Below are 20,483 nucleotides of genomic sequence, written 5' to 3'. Positions count from 1 at the left end.
TGTGTGTGTGTGTGTGTGTGCAGTCTGCAGAAGCGGAATCTGGAAGCCAGTCCTGGGTCGCCAACATTTACCCTCTTAGAGCCTCTTTTGTATTAGCAAGTGCCCTTTGCTTTGCACTGGAAGTGCTGAAGTTAGGAGTGGCTGCCATCCTTCTGACTTTCCAATAAGGTGTCCTTTGGGCTGGAACTTTCCATGCTTCGTTTCTGCTCAAAGGTGAATTTATTCTGGAAAGTTCACACTAATTTAATTCAGGGACTTGGAAGGGACGTGAGAGTAAAAATATACCTTCCTCTACTCTACAAATAAATGTAAGACTTTGGTCTTGGATAACTCCGGGGTAGCCAAACGGTGGAACAATAAACAGGCCTCAGAGAGAGTTGCTGTTGAAGCAGGTCAAAGTGATTAACCACATGTTTCATTTCCTTCGTTCTTTGGGTTTTGGGAGTTCCTTGAGGCCATGCAGCTCCTTCTTAAGGACAATGGTCAGGACAGAGAATTTTAGGGTTTACACAGAAGAGATAGTTGGAAACAGAGCAAATTATTTTGTGGTCCTACAAAGTTTAAAAGCACACTAATTATGGTATAGGTTCTTGGGAAAGGAGAGCAAACTGGGATGCCTTGGAGATGGGGTTGACCAAGCCCATGGCATATCATCTGTGTGTGGGAGAGCAGGAGAGCAGGCCCTCGACTCAGTAAATGGCAGGGGCGTGCTGCTTTCTAGCATGCTACTACTGTGAGTTGGATAATTGATTGCTGGGGAAAGAGGCTATGTCATCAATGTACTGTAGGACATTTCTTAACATTCTTGGTCTAGTTATCAGCTGTCCATACCTGCCACTAAATCTCAGGTGCAAATAGTAAAAACTGTTGCCAAATACTGCCAAATATCTTGGGAAGGTAGGCTGGGAAATTGATCCTGTCTGAGGACAACTGAAATAATTTTGAATTTATACTCATCTGAGGAAGGTTTTTAGCCAGAGATGGGACTCCATGTGATGGGAATATGGTGTCTGTAGTGAAGGCTTAAGAAACTGAAGGACTATCATTGCAGAGAGAGAGAGAGACCCCTTGTCCAAAGCTGCCTGCTCCTGACTCATGCCTGGCACAAGCTGGACTTAACCATGATTCCAGGATCTCTCTCTGATGTGGTATGCTTCATCCCTACAATGAATAAAATTTTGTTTTATTACCATTTTTAAAAAGAGGAGCTTAGAATGTCTTTAAGCTCTCACTAGATGCTTATCAAGTATGGAAAGGTCCCCAAAACAGCAGTTGGACGATGCAGAGGTGAGTTCTACGGTTCTTGCCTCCCTTGTAACAGATGTGAGCATCAAAGAATGTCACAAGAAGTGAAATGGCATCATGAGAAAAGTACTAACCAATGCCTTAGAGTGAAGGGTGCTGAGAACATGGCACACTTGCAAGGAAGACAATATCACACTGCCTCGGTAGGACCTGATACACAGTAGGCATTGTGCAGAGCCTAAGGGGAAGTCAACTACAGTCCAATGGGGATGAATCAAATGGTCATACATTTTTGGCAGGGGGTGCTCAGTTTCAATGGGAAATGGTACCATGGAAGAATCTAAAAGGGAATTGGCTAACTTTGCAGGAGGAATCAGGATAAGTGTTTTTAAGGAAGTGTGTGTGTTTTCCCATGTGCAGATGTGCACAAGCATATTTGTTGTTGAGAAGAATGCAAATATTTGATGACTAGAGACCAGTATATACAAAGGTCCTGAGGGTGAAGAGAACACAGGAAGTTGCAGAGGAATCGAGTAAGAGTAAGGCCTAGAACCAGGAGCCAGAGTCTGGAGGGCCCGGTGTGCTGTGTTGATAATGTCTTTATTTAAAAAGTAGTAGGGCAATGAGTGTCATTATTACCACATTTGAATTTTCAAAATAACCGTCTGGCTATAGTGATTTGAAGGAATCCAGTGTAGTAGATTTGGGGTGCTTTTGACTATACCAATGAAAGATCTTGCCATACAAAGCTTCTAACCATGCTTTCTTTTGTTCTCATTCATGAAAGATTTTTTTTCCTCGTAGCTTCCGACAGTTGCCGACAGTCCTTGGCATTCCTTGGCTTGTAGGTAATAAAACTCCAGTTACCCCCTGTCTTCATGTAGCTGCTTTCTCTCTGTGTGTTGTCCCCTACCTCCTGCCTGTCCCCTAGTCACTGGATTAGAGCCCACCCCAGACTAGGATGACCTCATCTTGATTAAACTCATTACATCTGTAATGACTCTTTCCCCCAATAAGGTCGTATTCCAAGGTTCCTGGGGAATAGGATTGGACCCAGCACACAAACCATCCTGACAGCCCCTCAGGACATTGTTTGTGGAATTATTTCAGCCAGAAGAGATCTGCAAAGCAACTCTGTTCTAGAACATCCTGAAGCTGAAACCGTGAATCACAGCCACGAGTGGCCTCTCCCTGGACAAGCAGGTGTGCTCCAGTTGTCGCTTAGAGTCCTTCAGTCATTTATTTTGTCTGGCTGGCTCTCAAAGACATTTGAGCTTGCGATCCAATACTGCAGGCAAAGTGTGCAGTATTCTGGTGAGAATACAGCTAGAGCTTGCTGGGAAGCCACTCACAGGGCCCCGGTTCCATAGAGACGGCTTGATGAGTGCCAGAAGAATGCAGCAGGCTCGATCTGGGGACCGTGTCTCCGGAAGACCACAGATGATGTCTATTATGTCCCCAGGCATCGGCCATCACCTTGGAAACAGGCCATCTGACAGCACGTCAAGGAAGTTGTTACAGAGAATTATTTCAGCCGGAAGAGCTCTCAGCAAAGCAATCCATTCCAGCCTGCTGTGTCATGGAGTGGTCCCCACGCCCCGGACTTTTTTTGCTTGCAATGCAGCGGTAGCCAGCGTGAAGCCTACACCTGTCATGAGCTAATGTTTGATCCTTGCCAAGGTTTGGCTTGGGCTCCATTAACAAGCTGGAAAGGACCTTCCAGGGAAGTGTGTTAATAGTTAACCCTTTCCCCTGATATTCTTCCTCTCCCTGGGAGGAAATAGCAGCTTGCCAAACCACCCCTGGGCAGCTTGGGGTTTTGCTTTTGCTCAATATTTTTTAATTGGGAGACAACTGTAGAAAGAAGTTAACGGAAGCTGAGCTTCCCAGGAGCTGGGGGTGTATATTAGTTGGTATCATACTTATCTAGCCTTCAGGAAGCCCTGGGTTTAATCCCCAGTACCACATAAGCATACAACTTCCCCAGTGGCTCATGCCTGGAATCCTAGCACTTGGGAAGATCAGAAGTTCAAGATTATCCTCAGTTCAAGGGCCAGCTTAGGTTACAAGAGGCATTGTTTAGAAAGAAAAATAGAAAGAAAAAAAAAAAAAAAGAAAATGAACTCAGTACAAGGTCTGTAGACCTTTATGAAAAGAAAAATAAGTGTGCATTGGAGCCTGGGCCAGGAGAGCAATGTAAAGCAGAGATAAGACCCAGACTATTACAACCTCCCTACCTGTAGCCAGAGCAGACTTGAGGGTGGGGGTGGGTTGGGGGCAGTTGACAGCTCTGACCTCAACACCTAATCCTGTTTCTGTGCCTGACAGACATGGGGGTGTTTTTCACATGACAACTTATTTTACTGTGTATGTTTCTACAGTGGGACCCTGGTGGTGGTGGTAGTGGGAACATTCCTCCCCATTTCTAGGCCTTCAGGCCTTGAGATGCTTTCATCAGACCATGGGTACCATAAGAGCACCGCTGGGAAGTGCTACAGAGGCTCGAAGCTGTGGTGGTTAAAAAAGAGCATCCTTGGAAGAATGACACCTGAGAGGGCTGTGGCTCCACAGGCATGGAAACCTGAGTCCATGAGTTTAAAGGACCCTGGTGGAAGAGAATCTGGGGTTAAGAGATGGGCTGTGGGGAGGCTCTGAGAACAAAGAAACTACCAGGTAGTTCAGTCCAGAGTCTGTAGAGAAGGGCTGGTACATAGTAGACCCTTGGGAAATATTTGTTGAATGAATGAATGAATGAGATGAAATGAGATAAACAGAAAACTTTTGTTAGCAGAGAAGTTGAGATCTCCTGAGGCTAGTGAGGGTTTACTGTTTGTTTTTTGTTTTTGTATGTTACTTTTGTGTATGCTGGAGTGGTGCAACCCATTTTGTGGACAAAGCAGCAGCCCTATTTCTTTAAATGTCTTAACACTTTAAAATTATTCTAATTTTATAAGCTGTATTTGCATACTTTGTGTGTTTTGCATACATGTGAGTGTGTGGGTACAGATGCCCATACATGTGCTCACAGAGGCCAAAGGAAGGTAGCAGAGACAGCAGGTCTCTTTCTCCATCACTGTCTCCAGTATTGCCTTAAAACAGGATCTCCCAGGGAATGGGAATCTCGCTGATCCAGCTAGGCTGGCTGGCCAGCAAGGGCCCAGGATTTGCCTGTTTCCACCCCTGAATGCTGGGTTTACAGGCATGTGCTGACATGCCCAGCCTTTTCGTTTGTTTGTTTGTTTGTTTGTTTGTATCATGGGTATTAGGGATTAGAACTTTGGTCCCCAGTACTTTTAACCACTGAGCATTCTCCCCAGCTCCACACATTTCTCTTATAAGCAATAGCAGAACACTTCGAGCAAGACCGAAGTATTCCATGACTACCCTGAATTCCATGACACTTCTTCCTGCTCAGATCTCAGCTTTGTTGTCTGGTGTGTCACCTGACAAGCTTTGATGTACAAGAGCGTTTAGACACATGAAGCATCATTTTGATTATTGGTAAGAAATGTTGATATTTAAATGGCATGGTTTTATTCCGCCAGTTGTTTATGTCACTCAGAAAAGTGACCTGGAGACCTCTCTGTTGTTCTGTCCAAGCATACCTTCTTCTCTCTAACTGCTGCACAGTATGTGTAGATTTCCTGGTCCACTGTTTGCTGGACCATCTCTGTATGGTTGGCATTTAGACTGTTCCCAGTGCTGTGAAGAATACCCCTGTATGTGCCTCCTGGGGAAGCATGTGAATTTAATTCCATTAGTTACCCATCGGGAGCCAGGCTGGCATCCTGAGATGTTTGGGCCTCCTTAGCACAATAGCTTTATACTTTGGCAATTGTACAAGGATGGAGCAAAATACGTACCTTAGAAGAAAAAGAATAGCTCCTTCAAGGCTCAGATCTTTGGAGGAAAATGACTTACCCATGGTAGCGTTTGCTGATGGCACAGAGCTTGGACAGCATGTGTCTTTTACCATACACTTGACAGGTTGGCAGCATCGTTCACTGGGAGCAGGCCACAAAAAGGCTGTCCACATTAGCAGGCCATATTCTTGTTCCTGCTTCCGTTCTGGCTGGCTTCCATCTAGCCCTGAGGGTGAACTCTGACTGATATATGTGATGTTGAGGAAGGTGGCATGTGCTTATGTGTATCTGTATATGGCAGGGGCAGTGTGTGCATGCGTGTGTGTGTGTGTGTGTGTAAGTATGTGCATGCATGTGTGTGTGTCCTGTGGCCTGAACCATGTTCCCTTGAATTCACATGTTGAAATTACCTCCTCAGGGCAGCAGTATTTGAGGGCCTTTAGGAGAAGAGAAGGCTTACCTGAATGTGTTTACCCCTTCCACCCTTCTGCCCAATGAGGATGTAGCCTGCCCTTCCTTTTAGTAACAGGGCATCACTATCACCTTGGAAACAGAGATGCCAAACCTTGGAAACTTGCCAGACACCCAGCCTGCTGTCACCTTTATCATGGATGCCCTGCTCCCCGGAACTATGAGAAACAAATGTCTGTCGTTTATAAATGAGCTTCTCTGTGGTGTTTTGTTGCAGCGACACAAACAGAGTAAGATACTATCTCATCCTGAAAACCCGAATCTACTTGTCTGTCCTCACTCTGTGCACTGTGGAGAATGTTTCTGAAGGCATTCGACTCCTTTGCATGTTGAGGGTTTGTTCTTCCATTCCAGCGGGAGCTGTCATCAGTGCGATCCAACCCACTCTCACACTATTGAATAAAGACTTGTGAGTGGTTCTGTTTTCAGACCTTGAAAGACTCTGCTGATCTCTGGTCAAGCCAGAGTGTGCTGTTTCTCATATTATCCTCCAAACTGCCTTAGCCTCTATGCTGCCGAGTGATAGAGCAGTAGATCATGTGCTGCCCCAGTTGCTAATTCCATCTCCACCATCCTCACCTTCTTCACAGCGTTCCAGAATACATGTTATCCTTGTGGATGTATGAAATGGATATGTGGTGGGCCTGCTGCCCTGATGCAGTGACTTGGTGCTGAAGCCTAAGCGGCCATTGGCAATGACAGAGTCTTAGAAAAGACAAGGAGAAAGAGATTCAATTATTCTATTGTTGGTGATGATTCTCCTAGGGATCATTTCTAGCCACACCATTTATAGAGCCTCCCTCTCTCCCTCTCTCCCTCTCTCCCTCTCCCTCTCTCCCTCCCTCTCTCCCTCCCTCTCTCCTTCCCTCCCTTCCTTTTTCCTTCTCTCCTTCCCTTCTCCCTCCCTTGTTCTCTCTCTCCCTCCCTTCCTCTCTCCCTTCTTCCCTCCCTCTCTCACTCCCTCCCTTCCTTCCTTCCTCCTTCTCTCCTTCCCTTCTCCCTCCCTTGTTCTCTTCCTCCCTCCCTCCCTCTCTCCCTCCCTCTCTCCCTCCCTCTCTCCCTCCCTCTCTCCCTCCCTCCCTCCTTCCCTCCCTCCCTTCTTCCTTCTCTCCTTCCCTTCTCCCTCCCTTGTTCTCTTCCTCCCTCCTTCCCTCCCTCCCTTCTTCCTTCTCTCCTTCCCTTCTCCCTCCCTTGTTCTCTTCCTCCCTCCTTCCCTTCCTCCCTTCTTCCTTCTCTCTTTCCCTTCTCCCTCCCTTGTTCTCTTCCTCCCTCCCTCCCTCCCTCCCTCTCTCCCTCCCTTCCTTCCTCCTCTCCTTCCCTTCTCCCTCCCTTGTTCTCTCTCTCTCTCCCTCCCTCCCTCCCTCCCTTCCTCTCTCCCTTTCTCCCTCCCTCCCTCCCTCCCTTCCTCTCTCCCTTTCTCCCTCCCTCCCTCCCTCCCTCTCCCTCCCTTCCTCTTCTCCTTCCCTTCTCCCTCCCTTGTTCTCTTCCTCCCTCCTTCCCTTCCTCCCTTCTTCCTTCTCTCCTTCCCTTCTCCCTCCCTTGTTCTCTTCCTCCCTCCCTCCCTCCCTCTCTCCCTCTCTCCCTCCCTTCCTTCCTCCTCTCCTTCCCTTCTCCCTCCCTTGTTCTCTCTCTCCCTCCCTCCCTCCCTCCCTCCCTCCCTCCCTTCCTCTCTCCCTTTCTCCCTCCCTCCCTCCCTCCCTCCCTCCTTCCCCAGCTTCTGCCTCCTGAGTGGTGGGGATTAAAGGTGTGCACCACCACTTTGTTTACAGATTCTCAAACATGGCATCAAAGGACATGCTAACCAGTTCTTCCATCTTTGGTAGTCTTTGATGGACTGCTCTTAGGCAGCTAAGTTTACAGTAACAATCCTTTAAGTTTCAGGGGAATCTTTCAGGACCTTTGCTTCTGTTGCTATAACAAAACACCTGTGGTTGACTAACTAACTTAAAAAAAAACTTTTTATTGATTCCTTGTGAGTTTGACACCTTGTAGCCCAGTCCCCCTCATCTCCCTGTCCCCTCATACCCAAGCGTTATCCTTGCGAACTCCCCTCAAAATAAAGCACAACCAAACAACAGCAAAAAAACCAAACCAAACCAAACCAAACCAAACCAAACCAAACCAAACCAAACCAAACCAAAACAAAACAAAACAAAAGAACCCAAAGCATAGAAAATATCTCATTGCGTAAGCTGTAGTGTGTCACAGTGTGTCCCACAGTGCATCTCTCTGTCTACACATCTTCGTTGCAATGAGCTCTTGGATTGGTTCAAGGTCTCTGCTTCTGTGACATCATCAATATCGGATCTTCACTGGGACTCCTCTGGATTATCCTGTTGTTCCCTTTGTCATGGAGATCCTGCAGCTTTAGAACAGCAGGACTGGCCCTTTCAAGAATCCCAATTGTTCACAGATTATACAGATTTCAGAGTAGACCAACTCAGAGCCCCAGGTCTGGGCCTAGATAGTAGCTGAGCTGGTCAGCCTGCCAGCTCTCCTTTCTCTGCACCACCAGGGTGAGCGCTTTAGCACTGCTCTGGTAGCTCACCCAATGCAGGGTGCAGGCAGCAGGCTCAGCTCTCTTGCTTTCATGCCCTTGGGGCTGGCTCACCTGTACCTAAGCCTCAAGAGTGAACTCCACTATGCTGCCCAGTCAAGGTTCTGGGCCCACTCTCCCAGGTGCTGTACCCTCTGAGGGGCTGGGCCAGCTCTCCTGCTCTCACACCCTCCGGGCTGGCTCACCCTAGCCTTCAACCTCAGGGCTAGCTCCACTGTATTACCCAGGTGAGGTTCAGGGTCCTCTCTCCTGAGTGCTACAGCCAGGATTGGGACAGGGCTAGCTCTCCCACGCTCAAGACCCTAGGGCTCTCCTGCAGGTAGCAAGGGAGGGGGAGGGCATCACCCCGGCAACCACAGTGTGTGTGTGTGTGTGTGTGTGTGTATGTGTGTGTGTGTGATTGTGCGCGCGTGTGCGTGTGTGTGTCCTTATGTACTTACACCCTTGGGGCTGGCTCACCTATACCCCGACACCCTTACCGCTGCCACACCAGGATCAGCTCTCAGTGTGCTGCCTGGACAAGGCACAGGGCCAGCTCTCTGGAGTGCTGCCCCTGGTGAGAGACGGCATCAGCTCTCTTGAGCACTGAATCCAGTGAGGGGCAGGGCTGGCTATGCACAGCCCCTGGACATCCATGTGGTCCCCAGCAGCTGCCCTGACCATGCTGCATGGTGTGCCAGCAAGGGGATATCTGTGGCCCACCTGTGCCATGCGCTGGAGGGCAGGTCTGTAGGTGGCCTGGCGGTCTACAGTCTGTCAGTCTTCCTTCTCCTGCACAGTGCTGCCTGGATTTGATTTGATTTCATCTCATTTCATTTCATTTTTATGAGTCCTAGGCATAAGTCAGCTTTGGCCATCAAGCCAGGCAACGAGCTAGGATGAACAAAGGACTGCCATCTGCTCTGTCTGTGACTTTATAACAGTGTTTTCCTCTAAAGTAGCTTACTGTGAAATGACAAGGTGAACTGTCTGTCCCTTCTGAATGAAAATGGTCCCCCGCATCTTTATTATTTATTATTTATTTTAGTTTTTTGAAGTATGGTGTCATATAGCCCAGACTTCTCTCAACTTCACTGTGTAGCCAAAGATGTCCTTGAACTCATGGTCCTCTTGCCTCTACCTCTTTTAGTGCTAGAATTACAGACGTCCATCACCACACCTGGTGTACACGGTGCTGGGAATGGAACTCAGGGCCTCGTTCATGATAGGCAAGCCTTCTACAGCCCCAGCTCAGACTGCCTCTTAAAGTTCTAACACCAAGAGTTCTATGGTGGGGACCAAGCTTGCAAAGCATAGGCACCCACCACACACACTTAGACCACACCTACAGCACAGCACCTAATGCCATATTTACTTGACATTTATGTACATCTCCAGACCATTAGGTTTGGTTTGCCTTTGCTTTCTGTGGAGGTCAGATTTTTACATCTGCCTGCACTTTTCTTTGATCTTTGGTAAACAGGGCTCAGGCCTCTCCCTCTGCTGATTAAGTGTTCAGACTCCAGAGTTAAAGATGTTGACTTTAAACCTGGCTTCATCTATTACAGGCAGAATCCCCATCCCACTCCTGTATTGTATTTGTATGGGAAGTCCCTGGGTCTTCCATTTCAATAGAACAGACAGAAGAATCTATGCATCCATTATTCTTTCACTGAAGTGAGAAAGCCTGCTGTCCATGACAAAACAAGTGACAGAGATGACCAGCGGAGGTGGTTAAAAATAGTCACAGGACTTAAAACCTGTGAAGTCTCTGATGCTGCCTGAGTGGATGACAAGGCTCTCAGTCTCTGGAGGGTTTTCTTCCTGTTGGTATCAGCTGCTGGAGCTATTCTAAGAAATAGTGTTCTATAAATCAAGAGGACAGAGAGGTTGAAAATGTTTCCCTGCAAAGGTGGTTCTCCAGCCCAGCTCACCCTGGCCCTAGTACTAATGACTCCCAGAGACCACATTATCTGTCAGGAGGTTTCACACCAACTTGCTGTGGTCCACAGTGAGCCACAGCCAGGCTGAATGATTTCCTCTCTTTCCTTTTTCATTCTTCCTCCATCTAAGTATTTGCAAACCCAGAAAACTATGATGGCTGTTGTAGTGGTTGTGACATTTTTGGTGGCTTTTATTGTTTGTTTGTCTCTCCTCCCCCTTTTATTTCTGTTTCCTTTCCTTAAAAAACACATTTATTTAGTTATTTTTATTATTTATTTCAGCATGTAATGGGCACACACTGTGCAGCTCATGTGTGGAGGTCAGAGAACAACTTTGAGGAGTTGGTTTTTCTCCTTCCACCATGCACATCCGTAACCTGCAGACCCACCCAATCTCACTGTCTTTCTTTTCCCTTTACTTAAAAGACAGAGTCAAAGTAGAAATGAAAGAGGACTGTGTGGCTCAGGCCTGTAATTCCAGGTATTGTGAGACTGAGGCAGAAGGATTGTGAGTTCAAAGCCAGCCTGAGCAATTTGGCGAGGGTTTTTAATCTCAAAATGAAAACATAAGGAGAGCCTGTACATAAGTCCAGGCTGAGTTTGCAGTCTTCAGCATCCTGCCTTACCCTTTAGAGTCTGGGATTAAGGCATGTGCTGCCTTGTTCAGATTTGTGGATGCTCGGAATCCAAACTCTGTCCCTTATGCTTGCATGACCTGAGTCATTTCCCAAGCCAGAGAGGGACGCTCTCTTTTTCTGAGACATGGTATCATTCTATAGTCCAAGCTGTTCTCAAACTCATGTCAATTTCTTGTATCTCAGTCTCCAAGTGCTGGATAGATGTGCACCACAGACCACACCTTGTGACACTTATTTTTCATGATTGGAAATCCCAATCTATAGAGAGGGTCTGGAGGTATTAGGACAGGCACATGTTGAAGATGAATGTAGAGCACAGGTGACAACCAGTAGGTAGATGGGAAGCCAGTATAACGAGTAGCTTTACCCCATACTCAAATGAAAAATATAACAACATCTGTCTGTTGGGCCAATGGATGCTTTCCCACAGCTGGCTTGCCATATAACACGACGGATGCTACACGCAGACTTCTACCTTCTAGGAAGTCAGTTGTTTCTCAACACACAGTTGAATCTGTTAATAGCTATCAGACAGGATTTCCTCCTGGCCGTTCCATTCTTGGTTAAGTTGGGTCCACAGAGCAGGAACTGCATTATAGTGGTGCCTTTGTGTTTGCCTTGCTGTTGTCTAGAAAGAAACTAGAATTCCTCAAGAGAAAGATGTTCGAGGATTGATGTGGTTTGATTCCAGTTATTCCCCACATTCAGCTGTGGAGCTAAAATATGTGCAAAGCTTGAACAAGGGAGTTGGCGTCATTCTTACTGGAAAGCTTTTGATCCTTGACTAGCTGTGGGGAGGAGAATGATAGAGGTCCAGGCACTGCTGTGTGATGGAACACGGGTTATTAGGAAAGAGCAGTGAGGCAGTCTAGAAGTCATGAAGAGCTGAAGGAGAAGAGGAAGGAGGTGATTAGAGGCTTCCTGGGGTGCCATGGGAAAGCAGAAGTCAACTGGATATGGAATGAGAGAAGGAAGCTGCCCCTCAGTCCATGAGTTCTACGCAAAGCACAGCGGATCTTTGAGTCTGCCTTGCCTGCAGTGAGATACTAGGGTTGGTAAGTCAAGAACTACAGTGTGTGCTCCTAATGGGTTGTGTTGGTATAATGTAAAAAGACATTGAACAAGCTGTGTCACAGCCGTGCCCCAGTCATCCTGGTCCTTTTGAATGAATTGTGGCAGGCTCAAGAGGAACCCCTGCCCAGGTATGAGAAGCCACTAGCCTGCATGGCAGGTCTGTCTAGCCAGTAGTAAACTCACAGCAGTCAGGTACTTACACCCTGGACACAGATTCAAGTTGACTAGTTACTCACATGGAGTGAAGTTGGTCATGGATCATATAACTCTGTCATAGTTACTGTTCTGTTGCTGTGCAGAGACACCATGACCAAGGCAGCTAACAGTAGAAAGGACTTACTGACGGCTTGCTTACAGTTCCAGAGGGTTAGAGTCTGTGGCCATCATGGTGGGAGGCATAGCAGGTAGGCAGGCATGGCGCTGAAGCAGTAGCTGAGAGCTCACATCTTATCCATGAGTAGGAGGCAGAGAGAGAGAGAGAGAGAGAGAGAGAGAGAGAGAGAGAGAGAGAGAGAGATATTAGGCATGGCATGAGTTTTTGAAACTTCAAAACCTGCCCCAATGACACTTCTCTAATCCTCTAATCCTTCCAAGAGTTTATGGGCATTCCCATCCTGACCACCACACTCAGTAAGGGTAACATATGAAGCAAAGAATGATGGGTGAAAATAATAAATGTATCATGTTCACACACTTCCTCCCCTAGATTGCCTAGCAGAGAGACTGAGTCTTGCTTGCAATTGCTGGTCCACGTTTCATCACAAGAAGTCCCAGGAGTGCTTGTGTTGACTAATGTGCTGGGGATCTGATCTTAGGGTTAGGCTTTCATGGGGAGAATTTTGTATACTAAGCCATTTCTCTCAGCTCATGTGTGAACTTTGTTGTGTGAGTGTACATGTCTGTGCCTGTGTGTACGTGTTTGTAGTGCACAGGCACATTGTGGCTGAGTGTGCACATCCACACATGTTCATGCAGAGGCCAGAGGACGTCAGATGTGTTCATCGATCACTTTCTGCCTTATTCCCTTGTCTCTCACTGAACTCCGAGCTGGATAGGTCTGATCTGATCTTGTCCCCCACATCCCCCAATCCCGTAGTGCTGGGGTAACAACCATGTCTATATTAGTATGTAAATTAGTATGTAAATGCTGGGGATTTGAATTCAGTCCCTCATGCCTCTGCAGCAAGGGCTGTAACCCATTGAGCCACCTCTCTATACCTCATCAAGTGTGAATACTTTTAGGACCATGAAGTAAAGAATTCTCTTTAAATGAAGTGAGGTACAATGACACATGCCTCTAGTCCCAGTTACTTGCGGGGATGAGGCAGGAGACTCACTTGAGGTCAGGCCAGACTGGCAACCCAGTGAGAACCCAAGAGTGCACCTGAAAGAAACGAAACACCTGTAAACCAAGATACAGTGACAGCCACATATTTGCTATTGAACACGGTGCCACCTCTGTAGATTATGGCAGGTAGAGCTGGAAAGGCAAAGGGGGAAGATTCTATAGATGACACATACAGAAGAGTGGTTGTCGGACTTTGAAGGGTAGGAGAGTTCCCACCAAAACTGCATTTAGAAAACCTCTGTTGGGCAGTCAGCACCTTCAGCACACCCCCCTCCCCCTGGTGACTGATACAGATGACCCAGGTGCCACCCTGGTAAATGAGGTTACTTGTGACCTTGACTTAGCAGTTACTTTTCGTAGTAAGAAGGGGATGTGTGTCTCTCTATAAGTCTTCTAAAATGGCTGGAGTGTTTAGAACTGGACAGAATGATGACCTGGAGCAGATGGAACAAACTCTTCCCATTTTCAGGGAAACTTGTGTTACCTACAGACAGTCCTCCATCTTTTATCCTTGGGCAATGTTATCACTGCAAGTCTGACAGTTTCCTTTTCTCAAGGTTCTTTGCCATGTGAGGTGAGTAACTTCTCCCACAGAAGAGGAAAATATGGCATGTCCTAAGTGTAAACTTCTTGGGGTCTCTATTGCTGGTGTTAGTTTGGCTGCTTATTCAAAACAGGGTATTACATAAGCCCATTTGGTCTGGGGCCTTCTTCCTGAGTCTTCACTTTAACTAATGCTCCTGTCAAAGTGGGACCTACCACTGGCTAGCAGGAATCTTCGCCTGACCTTGGCCACCTTTGGCTTCCCATATCCCATCCTGCCATGCCAAACTGCTGTTGTACGGCTGTATCCTGTTGGCTGGTGTGACTAGACTAGGTAGCATTGACTTTTCTTCTGCATCAGTGACTGTCAGAGTCCTACTGGAAGCAAAGAACTCTCTGTAAGATATGAAGTGCTTCAGGTGGAAAGATGGTTCAGTGGTTAGGAGCACTTACTGCTTTTGCAGAAGACCCAGGTTTAGTCTCAGCATCTACATGGTGGCTCACAACCACCTGTAATTCCAGTTGCAGGGATCAGACGCCCTCTTCTGACTTTATCTGTTTCCTGTATATAGGTATGCTCAGGCATAGTCAATTAATGGATCAAAGTAGTAATAATAAAGTAAAAATGAAATGTAATATATAAAATAAAAGAAATAATTTTAAAAACGATTCTGAGTGTGATTACTTCCATGTACTAGTCCTTGGCAGTCAGAGAATGTCCTTTATGGAGTCTGCATCCTCCTAAGCTTCCTGGCTGGCCCAAATGTCTGTTGTTCTTGGCCTTTGACATTTCATGCTGTTAGAGAAGTCAGACATAGCTGCAGATTAGTCTGTAGTTGTTCAAATCGGAAGTCCAAGTAGCTCTTGGGCAGTTCTTTTGGAAGGGCCCCTCTGCTGTTGGAACCTGGTGGTGCTATGGTGTTAGACTCCTGTGTGGAAAGATGCTCCTCAGACTGCTAGGTAGCAAGCTGACGCGAATGTGCCAGGGAGTATCTGCTAGGTCGTCTCACTGGACAGTCCAGATGGCAACAGAGTCTTGAAGTCTCTGATCTGTTCTGTCCAAAGGTGGCCTGCTGACAGTTTGAAGTATAGCGCTCTGGGTAATTGGCTTCCTCATTTAGTAATTTGTCTGCTTTCTTTCCCCTTCCTCTGCTTCCTCTCCTGTAAACTGATAGCCTCCTGCCCCTTCAGCAGACTGACAGAGCCAGTCCCCTGAGCAGAGGCCACAGGGCGGGGTGCCAGAACCCAGGTGGAGGGTCATTGGAAAACACATACAGAAAAACACTATGTGCCTTTCAGTGATTCCTCTGCCTGCTGTGGAGACTTTAGCTTCTCTCTGCTACTTCCCCTCCATCTCGAGCTATAGTCCCTCACCACTACTTGTTTTTCTTTCTCCTTTCTGTCTGCCTCCTTTTTTGCCCACCCCCCTCTTTTACCCGTGTCCATTGCTTTTGCAACTGACCTAGTTAAAATTCAATTCAGAAAAGGAAATTATACATTTGTTAAGGCTAAGCTACCCTTTTCTTTTTCTTTTTTCGTGTAACTATTTTTTTTCCCCCTTTCTCTCTACGGAAGCAAACTAAATTAAAAACACACATTTCTGGTTCATTCTGGCACCTTCCTCCTCTCAAATGTGTTTGTCTTTAGGTGTCGGAAGTCCCAGGACCCAACATCTCTGCTTCATTGAAAATACAGATATACCACTCAAAATTGTAGCCCTCGGAGCTGGAAAGTGACGTCCGTTTTCACTTAATAAGTCATTTTGTTTTCCAGGTGGAATACAGATTATTCTTGGACAAACTTAGGAGCAGACCTGCCCTTGCTGCTGGCAGGGTTAGGTCAAATGTCTGAGCCTGCTCTGCATCTGGAAGGGCAGTATCAGTGTCCACCCATTCATTGGTGCTATTCCCAGATGTTGGGCTCTTCAGGCAGCATGGGAGCGGGGCTCCGCCTCTGCTTTGTAGCCAATCGGTGCCCTCACATGTACTATTCTTATACCATTACAAGATGGGTCCCACTGACTGGCACAGGACCATAACTGGTGTCTACTGTGCTGTCTCATTTGTTGTTGTTGTTGTTGTTATGATTCACAAGGGTCCTGGTTCATACTTGGCTTTAGTGAGTTCTGTGGAAGCAGGTATTTGACTTCAAATTCTAGCTCCGTTAACTGTGAAATCTTGGACAAGTACTCCACCCACTTGGGACATCAGCTCTCTTGTAAGCTTCATGTGAAGCCTAAACTCTTGTTTATGGCTACACTCCCAGCATTTAAGGTGTTCAGAAATAAATATATTCCAGGAATGCCTGTAGTTGTTAAGAGCAAGGACTTTGTGCTGGGTTCACATTCCCATCTGCTACCTACTACGCACGTGTGCCAGTCACTTCGCCTTTCGTATCTGGTATCTTGGGAGAAGGACACGGGATTTCTATCAGTCTCCTAGGCTGCCACACAGCTACAGTTTGCACAGTAGACTTACTCTTTAAACTCAGGGCACTGCAGAGTCAGATCTTCTCTGGAGGATCCAGGGAAAATTCTCTTGCTTCATGTGGCTCTAGGTGGCCATCAGTTCGTGGAAGCTCCTCTCTGTTCTCCATCTTGATGTTCACGCAGCCTTCTTCTCTCCTATAAAATACTTGTCATTGGATTTAAGATATGATTGTGATAATGTCAGCTCGAGACCCTTAACTTAATTATATCTGCAAAGACCCCTTTTCTGAATAAGCTGTCATTCATAGGTTCCCGGGAGTCAAGCTGTGCCTGGATCTTTTCAGGTCCTGCTGTAGGGCTGTGGTGAGACTCATTGAGTCGAAAGTTAGCGATAAGGCCTTGCAGGTAGTAAAAGCGAATTAAGTGTTTTCCTGTGTGTTACAGAAATCCCATTATAAAATTTGAGATACATGTGTAAAATTGAACGGTGCCTGGCACACACCCAGTGAGAGCTCAGTGAGAGATTCAGTTATTGGTTAACTTAGTAAATCAGTGTGGAAGGCCTACTGTGTGCCAGATGCTTTGGTCTAAGAGCTCAGGAAATTTAGTTATTTGGTTAATTTAACAAACCAGTGTGGAAGGCCTACTATGTGCCTAAGTGCAATATAACAAATAATTCATACTAAAAAACAAATAAGAGATAGAGAGCACAGAACAGTCTTTCCCTTTGACCATGAATATGCTCCAGCATCTTACTAACAGTGTCTTGAGCAACATCACTGTAGCCAGTCCTATGGGTACCAGCCTTGGATTACTGGGATGCCCCAACATGACCTTGAAGAATGGAAGAGACGACAGTGATCAGCCCAGTGCCGAGACCAAGTTTCTTGCTTGTGGTTTCAGAAGCAGAAAAGATCAATTTTAGTTTTAGAAAAGCCAAGTTCAAAGGTTTTGTGGTTTGGTTTTCTAGGGAGCTTTTTGCTTTTCTAATTTGTTGGGATCTGGTAGAGGAATGAGGAACATCAATCTTGCCTGAAACTTCAGTCAGTCCTTGTGTTTTTGGTGGTGTCCAGGCTGCTGGCCTGGATCAGGCAGAGCTACTGGGGCTGAGGCCCAGAACCCTGTGGGCAGTGGGCCATGGCGAGCACTAACCTCAGAGCAGCAGTGCTGATCCCCGTTACCATGGCAGCAGCAGACTGTTCTGAGAGACCCAAGAATGAATTAAGTGGAAAGGAAATTGCTGGTGCCCTCAGAAGAAAAACAAGAAACTGAACCAAGTTTCTCGGGGTCTATGGACATCATATTGACCTCTTTGTCCTGTTGTATTTGTCAGCAAGAGACATCTTGGTGATAAAGGTTGGGAGGACCTGCCCTGCCCATGGCATGACCTTCTCAGGAGGAAGATTGCCTTCAACAGATGGAGTTTTCATGGCTGGAGGCTGAGTGAGGAACCCTGTCGTGGGTGGAAACCTGTGTTCAGCCACGGCAGTGATGGCTTTTTTTTTTTTTTTTTTTTTATCTTTGAGTGCATCCCATATCTGTGGAGTATGCCCTGATGGGACACGGTGACCTGGAAACACAAAGCTCTGCTTGGAAAAAGACTGTATAGAAAGTAAACATGTGGGATAAATAAATACAGCACAGGACAGGAAGGAATGGTCTGAAAAAGTTACCAGGAAAACCAATGACTGAGGGCAGGTTCAGAAAGTGTGCTTCTCCTGGGGCCCTCAGTGCTAACATCACTGGAATTGCTCAATAGAGACCTCCAAGTGGGGCAGTTGCTTTTGGAGGCTGCCCAGTGCACCCCCAGCTACCAGACAGAAGAGCCCTGACCTACTTCTTTCTTTCTTTTTTGAAAAGAAACTTTTTCTGCTTGCTGTGGGGCCTCGAACAAGGTAATGGACTCCAAGAAATGGGGTTTTGTATGTGTGTATGTGTCTCCCCCCTTACTGTTTAATATGTCAGATTACACATGTCTCTTACCAAGATGAGTGAGCCTCCCCGGGCTTACACAGGGATAGGACTAAGTAGACAGTTTGGACATTGCGGTTGCTTCCTTTTGATGTTTCCACTCGATGTCTTCAGACCGTCTGATTCTCTGCTTAGAGCTCCTCCCTGCTGCAAAAGGGATTGGCATTATCTTGGTGTCTAAACAGTGGCAGACTGAAACTCGGCCTCCTGACTTGAACCAATGGCTGTGGTACCCTTGCTGAAAACCAGGTCCATGGCTTTCCTTTGCATCTAGATTGACACCAGACCTGCCTTGCCTGCTGACTTCTCTGTCCCCATCTGCCGATACCCACCTTTCTCCTGTTCCAGTCGCATGCATGCACTTTCTGATCAAGTTCCTCCTGCCCATTCCTCCCTAGGTCTCTGCACAATATCCTTTTCTTTGCTCTAGAAACTCTGTCCCCAGGTCTCATACGCTGACTGTTTCTCTGATTTGTATTCATAGGATCCTTTCTCAGATAGACCTATGTCACCATGATGTCCAGAATGTCCATCCCACTGGTCACCACGGATCCTGCTGTCTGCTTCGTTGCTTCGGGTCACTTGCCGCTGTTGGAACTCATCAGATTCACTGGAGCTCTAGGTCTGTCTTTTTTTCTTCTTATTTATTTTAATTAATTATTAATAATAAAATTAATATTTAATTAACAAGTTGATTAATTTGGAGGCAGGGCCTCCTATAGTCCAGGGTACCCTTAAGCTCAGTGTGTAGTTGAAGCTGTCCTTGAACTCTTGATCTTCGTTTTGCTTCTGGAGTACTTGGGGTGTACATATGTGTCTTTATGCCCAGCGCGTATGGTACTAGGAGAACCTAGTTTCCTCAGTGCTAGGTAAGCACTCTGACAAATGAGCCACATCCCCAGCCCCACTCTTCTTATTTTAGATAACATCTTACACATTCATGCTAGCCTCAAATTCACAGTATATCCAAGGATCACCTCCAACATCTAGTCTCCCTGCTTCCTACTCCCAAGTGTTGTGATCACAGGCGTGCACCCCATCCCTGGATTGAGCCAGTCATTCTTGTTCATTGAATCAAAGGGAGATTGAAAAATCTCTAAGGAGTAAGCGTCCTTTAGTTTCCTGACCCTGACTGATTGTCTTCAGAGAGCAGGTTTGGCCAGTAGCTCACTTTCATGGAATCTGGTGATCTCTGTGCTGGGGTGGAGTTTACCTAAGATTTCCAGAAAATGAGATGCTCCTGTTAATCTAACTGCTTTTGCCCCCTAACTTCAAGGAAAGTGACCTCTTGTGAGCTTGCCACACAAACACATAACTATTAAATCACAACCTCTCCTCCCTTGTTTACTCTCATGCTAATTTCAAAATCACAACATGTTTCAACTTGTAAGAGTCCCATACTCTTGAAAAATCTCAACAACACTTTAAAAGCTCCGTCTCTTTAAAATATCCAAAGTCTGTCAACTGTGGGCTCCTGTAGAATCCAAAGTAAGTTACCTACTTTTTACTCTTTCTACTTCCAAGAGGGAAGAGCCCCAGAGCACAGTTACAATCAGATCAAAGCCAAACCAAAATCCAACTGTGTGAAAATCTGGGTCTCAAGTCTGGGGCTCATGATTTTCTGGCCTCCAAAGGGCTTGGGCAGTTCCACTTCTCTGGTTCTGCCATTGACAGCACACAGGGCATGTCCAGTATGCTCTCCTTCTTACCTAGTATCCTTGGCAGTCACCTTATAGCCTTGTCATCTCCACTATCCTGGTGTCTCCACTACAACTGGGGTTGCACCTCTCCAGGCTTCTCCCAGGGACTTATAGCATCTTCAGTTCTACAGTTTTCATGGGGCCAAAACCCAATATCATATGGGAGACTCTTAAACTTCACCAGGCTCATCGGTTGACTTAAGACATCATAGCCCTAAACCCCCATGATAACAGCTTCTCCATGCTGACTCTGAGAAAACACTTCCCAGAGGATTTCACCCCAGTGATGCTGCTCTCTTGTTAATCATAGCTGATTCTTCAGCTCTAGCTGAGCAGAAACCACAGAGTCTTAAAACAGGGTCACACACACACACACACACACACACACACACACACACACCTCAAAACAAAAACCCCAAAACAAGGTATCACATGAATGGCTCTGAAAGAGACTTGTGCTTCTCTCTGAAATTTCATGTCAGGTTTCCAGCATCTCCATGGCTCTCACCATTACCTTCCAAGCTTCCACAGGTAATTCCATTAAGTTTTGAACACTCAGTGGCTTTTCCAGCTCAAAGCTTTAAACACTCCCATAGTCCTCCCCCAAACAGTAGTCAGGTCTGTTACTGCAATGCACCACTCCTGGACCAACTTCTGTCTTTGATTTTTGTTGTTGTGCTAAAACATTGACCTGAGGCAACCTGGAGAGGGAAGGCTTTATTT

The 20,483-nt window shown here is 46.5% G+C and overlaps 2 long non-coding RNA genes across 8 annotated transcripts in view; one reads left to right on the top strand and one right to left on the bottom strand.

Annotated features, from left to right (window-relative positions):
* The window catches only part of LOC143434334 (uncharacterized), a 314,842-nt gene that overhangs the window by 85,028 nt on the left and 209,331 nt on the right, over nucleotides 1–20,483 (top strand). Inside the window, exon 6 of the long non-coding RNA XR_013103765.1 lies at nucleotides 18,545–18,682. This is a non-coding gene — a long non-coding RNA (uncharacterized LOC143434334). The remainder of the gene's footprint in view (nucleotides 1–18,544; nucleotides 18,683–20,483) is intronic.
* LOC143434333 (uncharacterized) lies at nucleotides 9,828–20,406 on the bottom strand. Of its 7 annotated transcripts, none has more exons than XR_013103764.1 (6): nucleotides 20,275–20,388; nucleotides 18,073–18,204; nucleotides 16,139–16,284; nucleotides 13,108–13,154; nucleotides 12,111–12,216; nucleotides 9,828–11,581 (listed from the first exon to the last, which is right to left on the bottom strand). It is a non-coding gene; the product is annotated as an uncharacterized LOC143434333 (long non-coding RNA). The 7 variants fall into 7 exon arrangements; XR_013103762.1 differs by lacking the exon at nucleotides 20,275–20,388 and adding an exon at nucleotides 18,393–18,629; XR_013103758.1 differs by having other exon boundaries at nucleotides 9,829–11,581; nucleotides 18,073–18,207; nucleotides 20,275–20,406.

Source organism: Arvicanthis niloticus, chromosome 14 (assembly GCF_011762505.2).
Source record: "Arvicanthis niloticus isolate mArvNil1 chromosome 14, mArvNil1.pat.X, whole genome shotgun sequence".
NCBI classification, from domain to species: Eukaryota; Metazoa; Chordata; class Mammalia; order Rodentia; family Muridae; genus Arvicanthis; species Arvicanthis niloticus.
Note: the sequence above shows the minus strand (reverse complement) of the source record. Positions and strands in the feature narration are given on the sequence as shown.